Source organism: Dermochelys coriacea, chromosome 2 (assembly GCF_009764565.3).
Source record: "Dermochelys coriacea isolate rDerCor1 chromosome 2, rDerCor1.pri.v4, whole genome shotgun sequence".
NCBI classification, from domain to species: Eukaryota; Metazoa; Chordata; order Testudines; family Dermochelyidae; genus Dermochelys; species Dermochelys coriacea.
The window spans coordinates 89,828,068-89,845,513 of record NC_050069.1 but is presented as its reverse complement, the minus strand read 5'-3'; the positions used below and the strand labels follow the sequence as shown (position 1 = coordinate 89,845,513).

At 41.9% G+C, this 17,446-nt stretch overlaps 1 protein-coding gene across 16 annotated transcripts in view; it reads right to left on the bottom strand.

Annotated features, from left to right (window-relative positions):
• PTPRM (protein tyrosine phosphatase receptor type M) overlaps positions 1–17,446 on the bottom strand; it is a 729,763-nt gene that overhangs the window by 88,884 nt on the left and 623,433 nt on the right. The window lies entirely within an intron of this gene.

Below are 17,446 nucleotides of genomic sequence, written 5' to 3'. Positions count from 1 at the left end.
TAATTAACATGCTTTGTCCAAATTCTGCTCCTAATTACACCAGAGTAAAACTGGAATAAACCCAGTGATATTACTGATAGCAAAGTTTGACCCTGTGTTAATAATATACTACCAACACTTTTACCTGGTGATAGGTGGCTATTCAGTCTCTTAACACAGAGACATTATTCTTAATTTGCATTCAATTGGCCTTTTATTCAAAACATTATTTACAAAACTGCCAAGATTATTAGATTGTCAGCAAAGAAAAATGATGTAATTTTATGAAAAATACAATCTTATTATTTGTATTAGTTTTATTAAATACAGTACAGAGGCTGGGTGAATATTAGATAAAAGTAAAGATGCTAACAATATCTCTTTATATTAGCAAAATACACCACTTGGCATAAGAAAAACAACCCTCTGTTGTCCACTTTTCATGTGCAGTTCGGGTTCTAAAATAATGACTTTCATAGTATTTTTGAGGGGAACTGTGTCCATAAAAGTCAGGGCCGTCCTTAGGCATACACAGCTGCGTAGGGCACCTGAAAATTTGGGGCACCCCTTGGTCTTAGTGTCCACCATCCCACCTCTTCCTATCCCTGTTCTGACCCTTCCTGCAGGCTCCCACCACAACTGACTGCTGCAGCCTGGTGAGTCTTCCTCTGGAGGGGATCTAATACTTAAAAGTAAAAAAGACTTCCAGCCTGCCAGGCCTATTAGCACAACACTGAAACTGTAAAAGAGCCATTCAAGTGGTAATGAAGCCATTTAACAGTCATTGCCAACCCCCAGGTATATACTGTCAGTTTCTGAATTTACTGCCCCTGCCTACACTGGCAAGTTTCTGCACAGTAAAGCAGCTTTCTGTGTTGTAACTCCCGAGGTGCACACACTGTCAAGCCACTTAGTGCATAGAAACTGCGCAGTTCCAGCGCTGTAAAAAAAACCACCCCGACGAGAGGTGTAGAGCTTTCTGCGCCGGGGGTACAGTGCTGCGGTGCCAGTGTAGACACCCTGGTCAATTACAGCGCTGCAATTGGCCTCCAGGAGGTGTTCCACAATGCCTGTTTTGCCTCTCTGGTCATCTGTTTGAACTCTTCTGCCCCACCCTCAGGTGACCAACGGTCATCACCACCCCGTAAATTCCTTTGGAATTTTGAAAGGCCCCTTCCTGTTTGCTCGGTGATGCATGCAGTGGTCTCAGCGCATCTTTCCAGGTGGCCATGCCTGCTCCATGCATCAGGCAATCCCCAGCTTGGAGCAAAGCCGAGCTCTGGACCTCATAAGCACTTGGGGAGAGGAGGCTGTCCAGTCCCAGCGGCTCTCCAGCCATAAGAATTATGATACCTATGGACAGATTTCACGGTGCATGACAGAAAGGAGACACACTGCAGTCCAGGGTCAAAGTGAAGGAGCTGCACAACGCTTACCACAAGGTGTGGAGGCAAACCGCTGTTCTGGAGCTGCACCCACGAGCTGCCGATTCTACAAAAAGCTGGACACGATACTTGGTGGTGACCCCACCTCCACTGCGAAGGCCACAGTGGATACTTCAGTGGCTAGTGTGCCAGTCGAGTGTGGACCGAGCCAGGAGGAGAAAATCTTGGACTAGGATGTAGAGGAGGAGGGGGACCAGAGGCAGAGGATGACTTGGAAGTCAGAGATGCGTGCAGCCAGGAGCTCTTCTCTACTCCGGAGGCTAGCCAGTCACAGCTGTCGGAGCTTGGCGAAGCGCAAACAGGAGAGGAGGCCACTCGTAAGTGGATTTGATTTGGGAAATTGCTGAAGCGAGTTGTTGGAGGCAGGATGGCTGCAGAAAGCAGGCTTGTGTCTGTATGATACGCATACCATCATGACCAGCAGAACAGGCTGCTGATTGACTCCCTAAGTTCACAGGACTCTGCCTCAGAGATCTCCACAAAACTCTCATGGAAATACTAGGCAATCTGCTGCTGCAGGTTCTTTGGCAGACCTGCTTTGTTTCTAGCCCCATTAATGGTAACTTTCCCGCATCACTGTGCCATCACTGGGGCGACGGGCTATTGCCGCACACAGGCAAGCTGCATTAGGGCCAGGGCGGAAGCCAGTCTTGGAGAAGACCGTCTCTTGATTCCCTGCTCACCTTCAGCAATGAGCACATAATGACCATAGTGTGTGGAAAATGTGGGGACAGGAATGATTATCAGGCCCCATCTACAGTGCTGGCTCTCCCCAAGAGAGAGTGCCCAGTATACAGTAGGGTCTGGGAATACTGATTTACCCGGCCCCTGCGGCATTTTGGGGGTCTTGTGGCTCATGTGTGCTTGCCTGGGGTCAGCCAGTTAGTGACAGGTGTGTGAGTACTGACTGCATTTTAAATCACTGAATCAGTGTTCAGCGTGTTGCAAACAATACTGCTTCTGTAAAATGTTGCGTTTTGGCATCACAGAGATGACCTTGGGAGCCCAGCCTCCCTCATTATCGCTGGCTGAACGGCTGCGCAGAATTAGAAAGCGCCCACAAAGAACTAAGGAGGACTTTCTGTGTGACGTTATGATGCACTTCATGGCTGAAAAACAGGAATTGAAGGAGTGGCAGGACAGTGAGAAGAGGGACCGAAAGGATAATGCAGCATGCCTGAATGAAGCCATGAAGCAGCTCTTAAATGTTATGGAGCACCAACCGGACATGCTCAAGTCGATACTAGCTCTGCAAACCGAGCAGCTCTGTGGCCCCCTCCCTTACAGCTGCTGTTGCAAAACTCTTTCCCATGTGCCCTCCAGAAACTGCCAACACACTCTTATCAACCTCCTGGCTCCAATCTACACCTGTGGCATTCGACGACTCCTCCCTCACAGTCCAGCACTGCGGACTCCACTACCCACTGCACTCAACACCCATCCCTCTGCAGTTTAGCCCTGCTGAAGTACAGTATCCGCTGCATTGTAATCCAAAGGAGAAGGTTGGATATGATCCCTGGACATACACAAATCTTTAGCCGTCCCAGGACCCCGCCTCCTCCTAGAACCCTCCTTTGCCCCATCCCCCTCACTACTGATATGTTTTTTTATTTGACTCTCCTCTGGCTGTTGTTTTTTAATAAAAGAACTGTGTTTGTTTGAAAGCCATCTTTAATCTATTCATTGGAAGCAAACAGAGCCCTGCAAAGCAACAGAAATGCCCAGAATCACAATGGGCATTTCAACTTCCCCTACAGTGATCTTCTGGTCCAGGAAGAAAGTCCCTGCTTGCAGCTTCCTGAACAGGCCAGTGTTCCGAAAGATGCGTGCATCATGCACCTTTCCGGACCAGCCTGTATTAATGCCTGTGAAACACCCACGGTGATCCACAAGCGCCTGGAGAACCATTGAGAAATACCCTTTGTGATTAATATACTCAGTGGCTAAGTGGGCTGGTGCCAGAATTGGAATGTGCGTGCCATCTATCACCCCTCTGCAGTTAGGGAAGCCCATTTGTGCAAAGCTGTCCACAACGTCACGGTCTTTCAGAGCAGGATGTGATTAATGGCCCTGCACACTTCTGTCAACATGAGTCCAATGATCAACTTTTCCACTCCTAACTCGTTAGTAACTGATCGGTAGCAGTCTGGCTTCCACAGTACAATCACCATGTACTTCTCTAACGGCAGGGCAGTTCTCATTCTTGTGTCCTTGTGCCGCAGGGATGGGGTGAGCTCATCACACAGTCCTATGAATGTGGCTTTCCTCAATGGCAAGTTCTGCAGCCACTGCTCGCCATCTCAGATGTGCATGACGGTATGATCCCACCACTCAGTACTTGTTTCCCAAGCCCAAAAGCGGCGTTCCACTGTGGTCAGCACCTCCATGAATGTCACAAGCAATTTTGCGTCGTAGCTAGTACGTGTGGCAAGATACATGTAGCATTCCTCTTGCCTTTGTAGTTTAAGGAATAACTCCACTGCCACGCATGACATTTTAGTCAGAGCAAGCAGCACATTGGTCAGCAGTTCGAGATCCATTCCTGCAGGTTGAAGAGGCAGAGTGCGCAGTACAGAAACTGTTGAAAGATGGCGTCAAATGCGGATGGAAACACATGGATTGCTGGGATGAGAAGCAATGCATCACGGGGGCATTGGGACAGGACCCAGGATGCCCCACGACCCCCTATGCCTTCCCACAACTCTTAGCGGAGAAGAGGAAAAGATGCTCTGTGGGATAGCTACCCAGAGTGCACCGCTCCGAATACTGCTGCAAGTGCTGCAACTATGAACATGCTATTGCGCAGGCAGCTGACCTGATCGTGTGAACACACAACAGCGGTTTCCCTTCAGTGCTCCAAGCGGCACTGTAATTCTGCCAGTGTAGACATACCCCAAAATAGTTGTTCATTACTGTAATATTTACTCAGAACATGTTAGTCTACAGGATCTTAGTTTAAAATTTGCTTTAAAAATATTTCATTAGTATGTTGCTGAAGATTATAAAATCACATCTCTAAAAATAGCTTGCTTAGATTTTTAGATGCACAATCTGAGTATTCATTTTTAGCCTTAAATGCTTGGATCTTCAGACATATAGTTTTTAAAATAAATCCTTGAAAAGACCACCCTAATCTAAAATACAAATGTGAGCCCGGGATGCCATGGGGCATAGGGGCACCAGTTTAATAATACTGCATAGGGCCCCATAAATCCAAGGATGGCCCTAATAAAAGGAATGTAATGTAACACAAATGGATTTTATCATTTTATATTGAAATATTTGTTTTGAATTTAAGGTTTTTAGTGACCATGTTAATAGGATTAATGTGGAATCCTATTGTCAGAATGGATGGTGACAACCCATATTTTAATCTTTTTATCTGAATGTTCACTAAACCGAGATTACTAAACCCATGATTCAGTACAGCACCAGGGCATGTGTTTAAGTGCTTTACTGAATGGGGGTGTAAAAAAGTAAAGTTCCCAAGTCAGGGGGAAACAAATGAAATTTCTATCCTGCAAAGACACAGCAAGTTATTAGTCACTTAAACAGCTAGAAAGTGCTTATAAAATGGACTACCATTTGTCTCCTTTTCCTTCATACTTCAAGCATGTAATCCATGAAATCCTTCATGAACTACACTAGTAAAGGGAGGAAGAGTCCAAAGAAGCTCTTAATTTCTTGCTGGAGTCAATGGGAGACAAGAACTTTCAGCTCCCAAATGAGCACTTTGAATAAATAACCTAGAGAGCTATTAAGTCATGTGATAGATACACAATGGGCCAAATTCATGCTTCATGTAAGCAAGCACAATTCCAGTGGCTTTAGTGACAGGTTTCAGAGTAGCAGCCATGTTAGTCTGTATTCGCAAAAAGAAAAGGAGGACTTGTGGCACCTAAGAGACTAATACATTTATTTGAGCATAAGCTTTCGTGAGCTACAGCTCACTTTAGTGGAGTTTTATCCTCTTGTCCAAGGGCTGAATTTAGATAGTTGCCGTGGAGATACAAAGGACTGTCTCCTTAGCCTTGTGACACCAACAGCCAGAGGTTTTCTGCATCACACTGTGAAATCCTGATTCCTACCATGAGCGTTCATAGTCTATTTCCATTGTGGGTAATACATGTTTATATTAAATAACTACATTTTTAAAACTACTTTGGATTGTCTTAATTTTTTTTTTAAAAGATCTACAAATAAACCAAAATGTTTTCTTTGGGGTTTTGTTTTTCTCTTCCATAAACGTTACTCTTTTAAAAAATTAAAAATAAAAAGCAAGCAACTTCTAAGGAAAATGGAAGAATAATGTCCACTTATGCTGACCCTGTCCTGGTAAGTTTTTTCTTGGGAGTTGCTCTAGTACTATGGTGATGACTGGAGTGGTGAGATAAATGGAAGAAAGAGGTAACTATTGCACTGCTTGACCAGAAAAAATAAACAATAATTGCAAAAGACAGCTGGAGTACAATTTCTTAGATTCCCAATACGTTACTATATATAAGCAGAGGGCTTATCTACAAGGGGGGAAAATGTGCTGTGAGTGGAGTGTGATTTCTAATGCGCACTAACATGTTTCAGAGTAGCAGCCGTGTTAGTCTGTATTCGCAAAAAGAAAAGGAGTACTTGTGGCACCTTAGAGACTAACAAATTTATTAGAGCATAAGCTTTCGTGAGCTACAGCTCACTTCATCGGATGCATTTGGTGGAAAAAACAGAGGAGAGATTTATATACACACACACAGAGAACATTGTTTCATGTTCTCTGTGTGTGTGTATATAAATCTCTCCTCTGTTTTTTCCACCAAATGCATCCGATGAAGTGAGCTGTAGCTCACGAAAGCTTATGCTCTAATAAATTTGTTAGTCTCTAAGGTGCCACAAGTACTCCTTTTTCTTTTTACTAACATGTTGTGCATTAATTAGTCCATGTAGACCCTGCTGGTACGCTTTAACGTAGTGTATCTGAAACAGTACATTAAAGTGCACTATGCAACTGTTAGTGTGCACCAGCAGGGATTGTACAGACCAATTAACGTGTAACACTTTAGGCTTATTCAGAAATCACCCCACCATATAAAGCATTATCCCACGTGTAGACAACCCAGAGACAGAGCAATAATCCATACCGGATTAGAAGAGATCATATTTGTCCCACAGGTAAAGGAAAGAGCAAATCACTCACAAGTGTTCCATCAAGATCTTTAATTACTTGTGAAAAATACAAGCTTCATTCCAGTGTTCCCCCCCCCCCCCCAGTGTCTTTTAAGCATGTTGCCCTCCTGGGACAGAGTTGTACAAAAGTTCCCTGAACTGCACAGGGTATCATGGCAGCTGTCCATCTTAATAAGTTATCAGTATTAATAATTTTTTTTAACAGTAGACCCTTAGCCAGAAAAATGCCCCAAGACATCCTTCAGTTCACCAATGATTGCAAAGTGCCTGGGCCTGGATGCCAGGGAAGGGGCCAAGTGAGCTGGAAATGTGCCTGGGGTGGGGGGGACTCCAGCTCACTTCACCCCTGTCCCTGCAGCCGGGCCCGGGGGGGCATCCCACTGCCACTGCCGCTTCCCCAGCCAGGATCTCTAGCAGGCAGCAGCGATGTTGCACAGAGCAGTGACCCTGAGGGGCCTGCGTGAGAAGTGGCTGGTCCCACTCCTTCAACTCCCCACCTGGCCTAGCTGTCATGGACAGGTGCTGAGCGTGCCAGGGAGCAGGTGCAGCAGAAGGAGGACAGCCCCCCTCCCCCGCGCACCCAGCAGGCCAAGCAGAAATCAGGGGGGGCATTTGACCCTGCATGCCCGCCTTATGCATTGCCTATGCAAAAAACTACCGGTACCTTTTCTTAAAGTGAAAATTTCAGTATGAAAATGTCAAATTTGTAACTTTTCACCAACAAGAAAAACCATGTGTGACAGGGTCGGGCCAGATGGCTATAGGAGAGTAATAGAAAGCAGATATATTAGCCCCAGGCTAAGTAGGTCCCTTTTCCCTGAGTAAGGTAACAGGGAAGGTTCCAGACCAATCAGGAACCTTCTGGAGACAATTAAGACAGGCTGATTAGAACACCTGCAACCAATCAAGAAGCTGCTAGAATCAATTAAGGCAGACTAACCAGGGCACCTGGGTTTTAAAAAGGAGCTCACTTCAGTTTGTGCGTGTGAGGAGCTGGGAGCAAGAGGCACTAGGAGCTGAGAGTGAGAACATGGACTGTTGGAGGACTGAGGTGTACAAGCATTATCAGACACCAGGAGGAAGATCCTATGGAGAGGATAAAAAAGGTGTTGAGAGGAGGCTATGGGGAAGTAGCCCAGGGAGTTGTAGCTGTCGCACAGCTATTCCAGGAGGCACTCTAGACAGCTGAACCCCACAGGGCCCTGGGCTGGAACCTGGAGTAGAGGGCGGGCGCGGGTTCCCCCCAAAAACCTCCCAACTCCTGGTGAGACATAGGAGGAGTCGACCTGGATTGTGGGTTCAGAAAAACGGCCAAGCTGAGGGCTGCCATGAAGCTCCAAGGTGAGCAAATCCACCAATAAGCACAAGACCTACCAAGGTAGAGCAGGAACTTTGTCACACGTGATTTCTTTAAAAAATTGAAAATGTAACAGCAATATGGTGGAATGTAACATGGATATGAAGTGATCAATAAAGCAGCAACCATCTAAGATGTTTCTTCTTGCTTTAAATCAATGCTGCAATAGTCAACATTAAAAATTAAACATTTGCCAAGAGTTAATGCACTGTGCTGCTCACACTAGGAAATAATTGCAATATCTCAGATAAGAGTGTGAGATAACTGTTGGAAATTTTGACTTTTATTGATGACTTTTTAACTATGTCATTACAAAAGTCCTAGGGCTAGAAATGTTGGAACTTCTCTAAAAATATGGTTGGAAGGGGTTGGGGTTGGGAGATAGAGATGTGGGTGTGTGGTCTTATTGGCAGATTGAGAGTCTAATGATCTGGGTACTATTCACAGCTCTGCCATTGACTCATTCACCTTGAGCAACTCACTCGCTCTCTCTCTCAGTTTTTCTATCTGTAAAATAAGGGTAGTAAAATGAATCTACCTTGTAAGTGCTTTGAGATCTTCCAGTGAAGAATGTTACATAACTATTATTATTATTACTATTATTACAAAGCTGAAAGACTTTTTTAAAAAAATAACTAGGGTTACTAGGTGACAACAATGTAAGTACCTAGCACATCATTTACAAAATTAAAGTACTGAAAAGCAAGGAAATGAAAAGTTAAGGCCATCATAAATCTTATGCTGCCTGCATAATAAACACATTATTCACAACAAGTACAAAGACATGAATATTTCATTACAGCACAACTTTAACTCTGATCCACCAATTTGCTTTTAAATGTAAGATTTTTTTATTAGATCAATTTTTTTTGTATCTGATTTTTTAAAAGTGATATTGTTAAGTGGAAAATATCAGTACATTTTTTTTATCTACTGACAGAACAAAATTTTGGTTAAGTACTTCACACAGCTGTTTCTTGATCATAAGGTTCATACGTAGTTTAACAGAAAAGTGCACAATGTTGTTATATATGATACAATCATGTATATATGTAGACTTGCATTGATGCTGATTATTGTGCCACTCACAATGTATATTGTGACAACCAGGTGGGGTTCCTGGAATTGCGCGTTACTGTGCTATATCTCAGACTCAGCAGTTGAGAGTTTTGCGGCTGCTAAAGTATGCATGAACTCCCTGACACACCAGCTTGTCTGCCCAGCCAGCAAACTCTTCAGACTCTGCCAGTCTAAACTTTGCCTAGCACAGTGGTTTTCAACCTGTGTTCTGTGGAGGTCTGCAGATTACGTCTAAGATTTCCAAAGGGGTCTGCACTTCAATTAGAAATTTTTAAGGGTCCTCAAATTTAATAAGATTGAAAACCGCCGGCCTAGTAGATAACAATCAGAGAAACCCAACTGCCAAGTTCCTCAGAGATGTATCTTGCAGTCATCTGCCCTCTCAATGAATACTCAGAGGTTATTAAGTTTGCTGCTTCCTTAAAGAGAAAGCATGTAGCAGCTTATTACCTTAACTGGGGTCAACAAACACTCTATTGTAACCAAAACACTAAAATGGTTTACAGTAAAAGTAAAACAAGTGTATTAAAAAGTCATAGATTTAAGTGATACCAAGGATAAGAAATAAAGATGGAAGGGTAACAAAAAATCGAAAAGTACATATACATTTCTAAAACTAAAACCTGATTTAATAAACTAGACTGTCTCGTTCAAAGAGATGTTTCTCACCACAGTGCCTTTCCAGCATGGCTGACCAGACTCTTTGGCCAGCATCCTTCACAGAGCTCAAAGTGCTCAGTTTCTTTGTCTCCTCAGCTGAAGGGTGACTTAGGGACTCTGTCCCCTCTCTGTATAGCCCAGTATTATTCTAAACCAGTGTCTCTCATCCTTTCTAGACTACCGTACCCCGTTCAGGAGTCTGATTTGTTTTGCGTAACGCAGAGTTTCACCTCACTTAAACACCACTTGCTTACAAAATCAGACATAAATATACAAAAGTTTCACAGTATGCTATTACTGAAAAATAGCTGACTTTCTCATTTTTACCATAAAATTATGAAATAAATTAACTGGAATATAAATATTGTATGTACATTTCAGTGTATAGTATATAGAGCAATATAAACTAGCCATTGTATGAAATTTCAGTTTGTATTGACTTCGCTAGTGCTTTTTATGTAGCCTGTTGTAAAACTAGGCAAATATCTTGATGAGTCGATGTACCCCCTGGAAGCCCTCAGCGTACCCCTGGTTGAGAACCACTGCTCTAAAGGGTATTCCCAGATAAAATTCTTTTTCCCTGCTAGGTGTAGATGCTGTGCTGTCTGGTCTAGACTCCATGCTGGTTTCTCCCCTCCTGGTGATTTTTACTATGCAAATGAGTTCTTCCTGTAACCTCCAATACAAATGAATAGCCTGCTGAATTTGGCCATGCCTGGTTTGAGGTGTTGGTCTATCGGCTCCAGTTTATCAACTCTCCCTGACATGTCTGATTGAAACACATTTTACTCACATATCACCACAACATATGTAAAGTTATTTTGTGGACGAACCGTACAGACATCACAAAAAATATTAATGATCAGTGACTTATTAATTTGCCAGAGATATATTACATACTACCTTTTGTGTACACAGCATTGCAACAGTGTGCTGTCTGGCACTGGGGTGCTCTTAGGATCATATACACATATATAATTTTTATATTATTTATTTGGACAGCTGTTGAACTTGTATTTTGAGATCACAGATGACAGAACTTCATTTATTTTGAGTCAGAGTTAAGGTTATGGTCTCATGATAGAATATTCTTTTATATTAAGAATACTTTTTGGCCTACATCTTGAAAAACTTATACATGTGGTTTATTTTAAGCTGGTGTATGAGCGTTTGCAGGATCAGGTGTTTAAGTAATTATGTGGCAAGTACAGATTTCATGATGTTCTTGGCCTTTCGTTTCTTTGTTTTTCAAAGGTTTGAAAATGGTGCAATAGATAAGTATGCTTGTCACCTGAAAACCTCAACTGGATTTTGAAAGAAAGTTTTTTGGAATTTCTCAGATTGGTTGGTTGGTTTTATTAAAACATGTTTTAAAAACCAACATGCATACTCCTTAAGTAGCTTTGACGAAAGAGTTTATTGAAACAGACTGTCTACAAGCTGTACATCACCCCAAATGTTTGTGAGGAATGTCACACACTCTCAGTGTTGGCAGCCCCACTGTGCACAAGCAATACTGCATTCCACTATCACTGCTTTGGTCATTGAAAGAGAATTTTTAGAGCTGAGGCCAGAGGAGAATATATTTACTCTCCGCCTTTTCTTCTCAGTCAGTTCCAATAACTGAGAATCCATGTCTAGTTTTCAAGTAACGAGACTCTTTTAAATATTTTACTATGACTGTCCTTAAACTGTCTGTTGCACAAGCCAATGTAAAAATCTGTAATCAACCTAATCGACCTATCATCATTTATAAAGCACTTATCACTGTGTTATTATAACTGAGGTGTGTACATGGATTAAAAAACAATAATGGCTGTCTGAGGATAGCAAATAAAATATATTGATACCTTCTCAAAATCATCATCAGCGTCTTTGACATTTTCTGGGAAAATTCTTCTACCTGCTGAGACTTTCTAATACAATTTTGAAAATGTTAGCGTTTTATTTTTGGCATACAAGGGGAGCTGAAAATCAGTCTTAAACAGACCCCCGGTTATAACCTTAATTACAGAGAAACACTATATGGTTGTTCCTATGTGGTCTGATTCAAAAGAAATGATGTCCACTGCACATATTTTAGACTTAGAGTCACCTGAGCTATGAAACAAACTTGTCAAGGCCGGACATATTTCAATTAGTCTACAAATACTTTAATGAGGAAGACAGCAAAAATCCCAACTCTTTAGAGCATTAATCCTCATAGTCCTCACTAGCATTAACATTAATACTGCATTCCACTATCACTGCTTTGGTCATTGAAAGAGAATTTTTAGAGCTGAGGCCAGAGGAGAATATATTTACTCTCCGCCTTTTCTTCTCAGTCAGTTCCAATAACTGAGAATCCATGTCTAGTTTTCAAGTAACGAGACTCTTTTAAATATTTTACTATGACTGTCCTTAAACTGTCTGTTGCACAAGCCAATGTAAAAATCTGTAATCAACCTAATCGACCTATCATCATTTATAAAGCACTTATCACTGTGTTATTATAACTGAGGTGTGAACATGGATTAAAAAACAATAATGGCTGTCTGAGGATAGCAAATAAAATATATTGATACCTTCTCAAAATCATCATCAGCGTCTTTGACATTTTCTGGGAAAATTCTTCTACCTGCTGAGACTTTCTAATACAATTTTGAAAATGTTAGCGTTTTATTTTTGGCATACAAGGGGAGCTGAAAATCAGTCTTAAACAGACCCCCGGTTATAACCTTAATTACAGAGAGACACTATATGGTTGTTCCTATGTGGTCTGATTCAAAAGAAATGATGTCCACTGCACATATTTTAGACTTAGACTCACCTGAGCTATGAAACAAACTTGTCAAGGCCGGACATATTTCAATTAGTCTACAAATACTTTAATGAGGAAGACAGCAAAAATCCCAACTCTTTAGAGCATTAATCCTCATAGTCCTCACTAGCATTAACATTTTAAAAAGAGAAAGTTACTCACCTTGTGTAGTAATGGAGGTACTTTGAGATGTGTGTCCCTCTGGGTGCTCCACTTTAAGTTTATATCGACACCTAATAGGAGCACCCACAGGGACACCACTCGAAGAAGAATGAGAGTTGAACTACATTCTCTCCTTTAACTACCAACTCAGTCACTTTTTTTGTTTAAACACAAAATAAGGACAAAATATGGTACTTCCCATAAGTTTATATCAAGGTGGTCTCTCTTCAAGGGGAAAATGCCCTCAATTCATCCTTTTATTTTAATATTTTTAAAGCCATAAATTTTGGAGCGCTCTGCTTAAGGCAACCCTGCAAAATGGAGTCAAGAGATTCAGAACATGCTCAGCGATTTCATCATCAGTGCCCAATGGAAGTGTGTGCAAGTCTCAAACAGGTGGCCATGTTGGGTCTGTCTACACCCATGCTTGACTTCTGTAATTCTCACATTACTGCAAAAACCAATTTTTCTGAGTGATTATATGCTTTTGCAATCACTGAATGACAATAAGGACAAGTCTAATGATATAGTCCCTGTGATGCTGTATAAAAATGACTAGTTACACTAATACAGTCACCATGGACACAAAGTTGGAATCAATCTTATAGAGAGTATGTTACGTAAGATATCAATAGAAAAGTTATGAATCACTAAGTATGACCATCTTGTTTATATGCAGGTATCATCTTTGTACCTAATGTTATTAATATTTGCTATGTATTTTTATCTCATACATGTCTTTTGTTCTTGGGTGACACCTGCAAGATAGATTTATATCAGGGCTAGACAGCTATGGGTTGATGGCCCATTAAGGAAACTCAGCTCTCACAATGAGCCATTGGAGAAACCCATCCCATGCAGTGGTTTTTCCTGTGGATGCCTCAGACAGCCAGGAGGCAATGTGCACCCCCTGTGATTCAGCAAAACATGTAGGGGCATGTGATATGCTCATGTGACCCTGCACTCAATGTAACTTTCCATACATAGGGGTTGTGGGCTTTGTTTGTGACAGTAAATTTCCATGCATATGGCAGAAGATATAAGAGACGCCTGAGACATCTCCATTTTGCCTCTTCCCTGCTCCAATTCTCTGAACAATGGATTTACAACTAAAAAGAGTATCTTGAATTATGGACTAAGCACCATCCAATCTTTTGGAAGTTACCAGAGAGAATGTTGCAAGCCAGCAGTCTAGTCCATCACTGCTACAAACCTGATATAAGGACCTTGCAATTATTTGTATGTATAGAACGTATTAGTGATTTATAATTCTCCTTTTCTTTTGTTAATAAATCTTTAGTTTGTTTACTAAGGATTGGCTGACAGCCTGATATTTGGGTAAGATCTAAGATACATATTGACCTGGGGGTAAGTGTCTGATTTTTTGATTAGCAGAACTTCACATATGGTGAACTGGGTTTTCAGTAACTTCTCACTATATTAGACCTGTTTGTCTGGATGGGAGCCAAGGGCTGGAATGGCTAAGAGGGACTGTGTTTGGCTTCTGGTTAACCAGTGTGGTACTGCAGAAACTCTTTTGTTACTGGCTTGGTGAATCTATTTATAGACTAAATGACCAGTTTTGTGGGATTGTCTGCCCTGATTCTTGCAGTCTGCCTTTTGTGTGGCATTCTAAGTGTGTTCCATCCCAGGCATCCAATCATAATCTGACAGAAATTAATAGAGAATGATACACTTTCTACATAATTTTTAAACTAACTTATCTATGCATCTAGTTCCTTATGCTGGTGCTATTGCTTTAGTATCTGACACTTCTTACAGGATTCAACAGCAGCAATATAATTTTCATTAAATTTTATTGTTTGGTTTAAAACTTCTGTAGATAAGGAGAGCATTCTCTATTAAATTCCGTAGATTTTTGTAGTAATTTCCATAGAATCCTATTTAAGGTTTATAGGACCCTATTAGCTTCACACCGTTTTAAATTCTTTAAGATGTTTTTGAAATGAGGTTCAATGTGAATTAATGTGAAGACTGCAATAGGAAGCACAATTAAAATTCTAATTTAGCAACGTACTCCCTGGTACTAGTTAGCAGTAACTTAACACAATTCATCTTCCAGATTTATTGCTAATGCACTGAATATAGTATGTTGAAGGGATTTTATGATCTTTCTTTTATAGGAAGAACCCTCTGGGCACCATATGCACATTTGTACTGTAACTAATGTACAGGATATATTTTCAATTTGTGTACGTAAAATTTAGTTAGTCTCAAACAGTACTTATTTCCTCTGATAAAATTAGATTCATGCTTTTAGGGGATTTGAATGGAATTTTTCTGTACTGTATGTGGGATTTTCATAAATAACTCCTGGTTTTATTCAGCTTAATATGTAATTAAAAGTGTTGTCTCTGACTATCCTGTCTAATACACTCTGGACAAAGGCAGTGAACCTAGACACCACTCATGGCAGTAAAATATCTGTAAAACAATACAAATGAAACTGCACAGGCTCCCGTGAATACCAACTACTGATGCATTTTGAGAAGAAACATCCTCTGTTGGTGCAATGCAGAAAGAAATTGAACTTCACATATATGCTATCAGTTTTTTTCTGCATAAGAAACATGTTCTGCAATTCTATAACTTCTTCCCCTCCCCATATTATTTTCCATAGGATGTAATTACACATCTCAATCGCATAACCCAAGAGTATGTGACTTCAAAATGGTGCAGCGATATTTTTTTTTAAAATGAGAGTTCCCAGCTCCCGCCTATTATTACACACAAGGGTGCAGGAGTCAAGATGACATATAATGCACAGTGTGTACCTCAAGCTATATGGGTAAATGATTTAGGGGCACTTTCAATCTACATTTTTCTACCTCTTTCAAATGAATAACATATAAATTGACTAAAATAATTACACTGGGCACAAAAGAGAAACGCTCACCCTGCTACCCAGGCTGCAGCTTTGATGGAGCCAAGAATTGTGGCGACACCCTTTGCGGCTTGGAGAAATTCATCGGGCAGAAGCTGAGGCAGTATTCCACATGACCCCCGACCTTGCCTTCAGTCTGTGTGTGGGGGCTGCTTGTTTTCTCTCCACCAACCCTTCCTCGTGCTGAAGGGCCATATGGTCACATGCTGTGCCTAGGCTCTGGGTGGTGGGGGTGGGGCTGGGTTTTCTTTCATCTAGTGGCGGAGCATGATGAAGTATGCTGCCAGGGATCTGGAAGAGATTTTTCCCATATGGCAAAATGGGCATGTGGATTATTTCACCTTTCTCCTGGCATCCAGGAGGTCTGGTTTTGGAGTTTAGATTCATAGATATTAAGGTCAGAAGGGACCATTATGATCATCTAGTCTGACCTCCTGCACAATGCAGGCCACAGAATCTCACCCACCCACTCCTGCGATAAACCTCTCACTTATGTCTGAGCTATGGTTACAATGGTCTCAACTTTAGAAGGTTCCAGTGTTGTCAGTGAGTTAGGAAGGGTCTATTTAAGGTCCCTGTAACCTAATGGGGTGTTAGGGCATACCTTCTGGGCATGGTGATGCACAATGGTGGGATTTGCCTCTGTGTCTTGTATCCCACGGTGCTGGGATTTGCCTCTATGTCTCCGACCTCTGGCATGGAGGAGGGGAGCAGGTTGGGACTCTGTCTTTCAGTCAAGTTGCCCTGGCAGATTTCAGGGTGTAGTGGTGGTGGGCATGGCCTTCATGCCTACCATCAACTCTGTGGGTCACCTGGCCACTGGTGATCATTGAGAACCAAACTGGAATACTTCTTCTGGGTAGCTTTGGGTAGTTACCTCAGTTAGGTAACAATTTTAAATAAAAGCCTCTGTATTTAATCATATTATGGTGTCTGTATCTCATTATTTCCAGGTCCACATCAAGCAGTCACTACTGCAGATGGGGTTGTTTGAACCATTGTCTGCCTCACTTTTGGTCTTCAGAGTTTCATTAATAATCCTTGGCATGTTACATCTTCAAAGCACAGAACAAATATTAACTATCTATTAAAGGCCAGGCCCACCCACACTCAACTTTGGAGTCATTGCCTAGTCTAGCTACTTCCCCTGAAATTCCCCCCACTGCCTTAAAGGGAGTTCAACAGGAAAGTAAGTTGACCAGTCTGTATTCATTACCCCAAGCAATCTCTGAGTGGATGGTGTGGGATATGATGTAACCTCACCCAGCCATCCTGTGGATCTTTAATTTCCTCCTTAGAGGGCCCTGTGTGGGTCAGAGACAAGGCTGATGGTGTCATAGAGGTGCTGGCCTCACTCCCTTCATGTGGGCAGGGGAAGATCTACGTGTGGCAGTTCCCCTTTTCGTGTGGCTCTGGGGACATGGTCTGGCTCGCAGTGCTGGGCACTAATTCAATTCTGCCTCAATGGGGAGAGGGGCACCTGCTGAATCACTAAAACCACTTGCTCCAGCAACGTAAGGCCTGGCCCTGCTTAGCTTATGAGAATAATGATCTCACAGAACAAGATGGGTACTATTCCTAACCTGAAAAATCAAAGCAGTTCTGAAGAAGCCCCCACTTTGTGTGTTAGTCATCTTCAGGGAAAAGGAGAGGCCAACCTCACACCTAGTCAGGTAAAACTTTGTTTTGTGTGTAGCATGGTAAACTTCAACCCCAGATATCCAGGGGTCAGTTGCTCATTATCCAACTAGGAAGGTGAACATTATCTTCCAAAACTGATGCTAACACCCTGCTTTAAATTAGGCAGTAGAATGCATTTATAAAATTAGCTGGTTTCAGAGTAGCAGCCGTGTTAGTCTGTATTCGCAAAAAGAAAAGGAGTA